Genomic DNA, 6,225 nt, shown 5'->3' on the forward strand with positions numbered 1-6,225 from the left:
GGCATAGAATCTTTGGAGTCTGGCCGCGTTCCATGGGTTCGGCTCTAGGCGATTGTCTGATGCATCACGCAGGCGGTACGCTCCTCTAGTGAGAACTTTGTCAATGATGAAGGGACCCTCCCACTTGGGCTTGAGTTTGTCCTTTTTCTTATCCGACAAGCGTAGAACAAGTTCGCCAACATTATAAGTCTTGGCCCGTACTTCTCTGCTTTGATATCTACGGGCCTGTTGTTGATAAAATGCGGAACGGGCTTTGGCGATGTTGCGCTCCTCCTCCAGGGCATCTAAGCTGTCCTGCCGATCAAGCTCGGTCTCTCTCTCTTCATACATGCACACTCGAGGTGAGTCATGAATAATGTCGTAGGGTAGCACAGCCTCTGTGCCGTACACCATGAAGAAAGGTGTATATCCGTTAGTGTGGTTGGGCGTGGTCCGCAGCCCCCAGAGTATGAAGTCGAGCTCCTCTACCCAGTGCTTGTCTTATTCTTTCAAAGACCGCACTAGTCTGGGCTTAATGCCGCTCATAATAAGACCATTAGCTCGTTCGACTTGACCATTTGTTTGCGGGTGATAGACGGAGGCGTAATCGAGCTTAATGCCCAGATTAGCACACCAGGTTTTCACCTCATCGGCTATGAAATTGGAGCCGTTACCGGTGATGATGCTGTGTGGAACACCATAATGGTGCACAACACCGGATATGAAGTCTATCACTAGTCCGGCTTCGGCCGTTTTAACTGGTTTGGCCTCTATCCACTTAGTGAATTTATCCACCATGACCAACGGATATTTTTTCTTATGGCTTCCTCCTTTAAGGGGTCTGACCATATCAAGCCCCCAGACCGCGAAAGGCCAAGTGATGGGGATTGTTTGTAGAGCGGTGTGTGGCATATGGCTTTGGTTGGCGAAAAGCTGGTATCCGACGCAATGTTGGACAAGGTCCTATGCATCTGCTCGGGCCGTCGGCCAATAGAAACCTGTACGGAAGGCCTTGCTTATAAGGGCCCAAGCCGCTGCATGGTGACCACTGAGACCGACATGAATTTCAGCCAAAAGTTTCCGCCCTTCTCCCTCGGAGATACATCTTTGAAGTACTCTGGTAGCGCTTTTCTTGTAGAGTTCTTCGCTGTGGACCTTGTAGGCTTTAGAGCGCCGGACAATACAGAGCGCCTCATTCTGATCCTCAAGGAGTTCTCGCCTATTAAGGTAGGCCAAGAAGGGTTCGGTCCATGGGGCAATGACTGCCATGACGAGATGGGCCAATTGTGTTATTTCGGTGGCTGAGCTCATGATGATATCAGTATCTTCGGAATCTGGGGTTATAGTCGGATCCTGATTGGTGTTGCGACTCTCCCCTTGCCACACCACGGATGGCTTGAAGAGCCTTTCCAAAAAGATGTTAGGTGGGACGGGGTCGCGCTTGGCGCCGATGCGAGCAAGGACATCCGCTGGTTGATTACTTTCTCAAGCCACATGATGAAACTTGAGCCCCTCGAACCGAGCCGACATTTTGAGAACGGCGTTATGGTAAGCCACCATCTTCGCATATTTGGCATCGAAATCTCCATTTATTTGAGATATAGCGAGGTTTGAATCCCCGCGCACTTCCAGGCGTCGTATGCCCATGGAGACAGCCATCCGAAGACCATGCAATAATGCTTCGTATTCGGCTGCGTTGTTGGAGTCTATGTATAATATTTGGAGTATGTACTGAACTGTATCTCCAGTGGGGGATGTTAGGACAACGCCCGCACCTAAGCCCGTCAGCATTTTGGAGCCATCGAAGTGCATGACCCAATTGGAATATGTGCCGTACTCTTTAGGGAGTTCGGCCTCTGTCCATTCGGCGACGAAGTCGGCCAATACCCGGGATTTAATGGCCCTGTGCAGTTTGTATGTTATGTCAAATGGGAGGAGCTCAATGGCCCACTTGGCAATCCGGCCCATGGCATCGCGGTTGTTTATTATGTCATTGAGTGGTACTTCGGAAGCCACCGTGATTTTACACTCTTGAAAGTAGTGTCGTAGCTTCTGGGATGCCATGAAGACCGCGTATGCTATTTTTTGGTAATGAGGGTACCGGGATTTGCATGGTGTGCGGACAGTGGATACGTAGTATACCGACTTCTAAAGCGGGAATTTGTGTCCGTCCTCTTCTCGTTCCACGACGAGCACCGCACTCACGACTTGGTGTGTTGCCAATATGTATAATAACATGGGTTCACCGACATTCGGTGCGGCAAGGATTGGGTTGCTCGCTAAAAGAGCCTTTATTTCTTACAGTCTGGCCATTGCCGCGTCCGTCCACTCGAAGTGATCGGTGCGTCGGAGAAGGCCATAAAGTGGCAATGCTTTTTCTCCTAGTCTGGAGATAAAGCGGCTTAAAGCTGCCACACATCTGGCTAGTTTTTGGACTTGTTTAAGGTCTATTGGCATAGCCAACTGCGACAAAGCTCGGATTTTGGCTGGGTTCGCCTCAATTCCTCTATTGGAAACAATGAATCCCAGTAGTTTTCCAGCGAGAACGCCGAAAAACACACTTTTCCGGATTGAGCTTGATGTCATATGTACGGAGGTTGTCGAATGTGAGACACGGATCGTCTATTAATGACTCGACGTGCCTAGTTTTGATGACTACGTCGTCCACATATGCTTCAACTGTCTTGCCGATTTGTTTCTCCAGACATGTTTGAATCGTGCGTTGGTAGGTGGCGCCGGCATTTTTAGCCCGAAGGGCATAGTGTTGAAGTAGAAAGGCATGTATGGGGTAATAAATGCCGTTGTGGCTTGATCGGACTCCTTCATCTTGATTTGATGGTATCCGGAGTATGCGTCGAGGAAACACAGTGAGTCGTGTCCTGCGGTAGCATCGATAATCTGATCGATGCGGGGGAGGGGGAAGGGATCCTTGGGGAAGGCCTTGTTGAGGTCTTTGAAATCGACACATAGGCGCCAGGATTTATCCTTCTTTGGTACCATTACCAGGTTTGCTAGACAGTCTGGGTGTTTTATTTCTCTGATGAATCTGGCCTCGAGTAACTTGGCTAGCTCCTCCCCCATAGCTTGTCGTTTGGGTTCTGAAAAGTGCCGCAGTGTTTGCTTGACCGGCTTATATCCCTTCAATATATTGAGGCTGTGTTCGGCCAGCCTGCATGGGATCCCTGGCATATCAGAAGGGTGCCAGGCGAATATGTCCCAGTTTTTGCCCCGATGGATGATGTCTTCTTGGAGTCCGTTGGGTGGACTTGGAATTTGACTATTTCGTCTGCTGGTTTAAATGAGGTGGATTTGAGTCGCTTGTCCAGGATCACGTCGTCCCTATCCACTGTGGAGCATAGTGCGGTTAACTCTTCGGCTGCAAGGGCTTCAGGCAATGCCTCGAGGGCCAGGGTTGCAGTTTTGTTTTCGGCACGGAGTGCTATGTCTGGACCACTAGCAAGGGTGATAATACCATTGGGCCCGGGCATCTTGATCTTCATGTACCCATAAAGGGGTATAGCTTGGAAGCGTGCAAATGCATCTCACCCTAGTAAGGCGTGATATCCACTATTGAAAGGGGCCATTGAAAGGTTATCTCTTCGGACCGATAATTCTCCGGCGTGCCAAATACCACATCGAGTGTGATTTTTCCCGCGCATCGCGCCTCCCAACTCGGAATGATTCCGCGGAAGGTCGTACTACTTTGCTCAATGCAGCTCATGTCTATTTCCATTTTGTTGAGAGTCTCCTCGTAAATGAGGTTTAGTCCGCTGCGGCCGTCCATGAGCACTTTGGTAAGCCGAAAGCCGTCCATGATTGGACTAAGGACCAATGCGGCTGGTGCCCGGACTGTCCTGAATTTTGGTTCGTCACTGGCATTGAAAGTTATGGCCGTGTCGTTCTAGGAGTTTATTGCTGCGAGTTGGCAGACTTCAGCAAGGTTGCGGAGTACCCTTTTGCGCCTATTGTTTGAGGCAAAAGTCTCGAAGACTATCAATACTGTGAGGTTGTCATCTTCCGTGGGATGTTGCTCTGCGGTATTTTTGGTGAAGAGATCCTCGCCGCTCTTTGCCACTTGCCGGAGTATCCAACATGCTCTAAGGTTGTGGTTTGGTATGGTATCCGGCGTTGTGTGTATTTTGCATGGCCTATCGAGCCATCCCTCCAGAACGGTTCCCCGCCCCGTAATGGGCTTTGATTTCTTTACTATTGGGTCGGGCGACCGACGAGGGTGTGGGAGTCCTGGATTAAGGGGTCCTCGGCTGTCCGGACTATGTGACATGGGCCAGACTGATGGGCTATGAAGATACAAGACAGAAGACTTCTTCCCGTGTCTGGATGGGACTCTCTTTGGCGTAGAAGGCAAGCTTGGCGTTCGGATATGTAGATTCCTTTATCTGTAAGTGACTTTGTACAACCCTAGCCCCCTCCGGTGTCTATATAAACTGGAGGGTTTAGTTCATAGCGCAGAATCATAATCATACAGGCTAGACTTCTAGGGTTTTAGCCATTACGATCTCGTGGTAGATCAACTCTTGTAATACTCATATTCATCAAGATCAATCAAGCAGGAAGTAGGGTATTACCTCCATAGAGAGGGCCCGAACCTGGGTAAACATTGTGTCCCCCGTTCCTATTACCATCGACCTTAGACGCACAGTTCAGGACCCCCTACCCGAGATTCGCCGGTTTTGACACCGACATTGATGCTTTCATTAAGAGATCCGCTGCGTCGTCACCAAAAGGTTTGATGGCTCCACCAATCATCTAAAACAATACAGTCCAGGGGAGATTTTTCTCCTCGGACAGATCTTCGTATTCGGTGGCCTCGCACTGCGGGCCAACTCGCTTGGCCATCTAGAGCAGATCGACAGCTATGCCCCTGGCCATCAGGTCAGATTTGGAAGCTTGAATTATGTTGCCGATATCCGCGGACACTTGATCTTCGCCGGATTCGAGCCCACGACAACCGCTCCCTGTCACCACGATGAACATGACCTAAATCTGTCATCGGACCATGCCCAGGAAATAGCGCCTGTAACTGCTCTGGCCCTAGATCTGGAGCAGATTGCGCTATTCGAGGACGGGAAGATCAACCCCGTCATGGAAGTTGCAGACTCAAAGGCGTTAGAGCCGCACACAGATCCAACCTCGAGCCGGGCCTGTGTCAACGGAACCTCGGATTCGTCTCCGGCCATAGGTTCCGAACCGCGTGCATCCACGCCCATCGAACTTGATCAGGCGCCGATCGTTGAGTTCAGCTTCGTGGACATCTTCCGGCACTCACCTTTAGGCAATGTGCTAAACTCGTTAAAAGCCCTCTCCTTGTCAGGGGACTCACAGCCGAACTATATCTGGCTTGAATTGGAAGCTTATGACGGAGAATTTCTCTTCCCACCCACCACCCACTTCATAGCCACTGTCGAAGACTTAACCGACATGCTCAATTACGAATCTGAAGACATCAACGGTGTGGACGACGATGCCGGAGAGGAGCAGGCACAAAAATCACCGCTTATAGGACGCTGGACAGCCACCTCCTCGTATGACGTATACATGGTGGATACACCCAAAGAGAACAATGGCAACAATGAAAATCCAGTCGAGGATAAGCCTCCTGAGATACAGCCAAAGCACCGACGTCAGCGGCACCACTTTAAACCACGTCGTGGAACAAACAGCAATACCGTCACAAGAGAAAATAATACTCCGGACGATGCCGAAGACAATTAAGACCCCGTTGAGCCAACCTCCTAATAGGACGAATGGGAAGATAGGCGAGTTAGCCCTGATGAACAGGCCATGAATGAAGACTCGGAGGATAGTAACTACCTCCCGCTCTCCAAGGACGAGGTGAGCCTCGGCGACGAAGACTTGACCGTGCCTGAGGAGCCCGTCGAACAGGAGCACTTTAAGCGCCGGCTAATAGCCACTACAAGGAGCCTGAAAAATAAGCAGTAGTACCTTCAAGCTAATCAAGATCTGCTTAATGATAGATGGACTAATGTCCTGGCAGCCAAGGAATACGGCCTCGAGTGCCCAACCAAAAGTTACCCGAAATGCAAGTTGTTACCCCAATTCGATGACGAGGCACTAGAGCCTGTCCTACCAACGCATAATGCGGCTGACCGACCACCACGTGGCCGTGAGAAAGCGGCAACTCGAGCCGAACACTAGCCCGCACTACCTCGCCGTAAAAACAGAAACACAACAACTCAGGGATACACATATGACCTGCGGCATGAC

The sequence above is a fragment of the Triticum dicoccoides genome, chromosome 5B, assembly GCF_002162155.2.
Source record: "Triticum dicoccoides isolate Atlit2015 ecotype Zavitan chromosome 5B, WEW_v2.0, whole genome shotgun sequence".
Classification (NCBI taxonomy): domain Eukaryota; kingdom Viridiplantae; phylum Streptophyta; class Magnoliopsida; order Poales; family Poaceae; genus Triticum; species Triticum dicoccoides.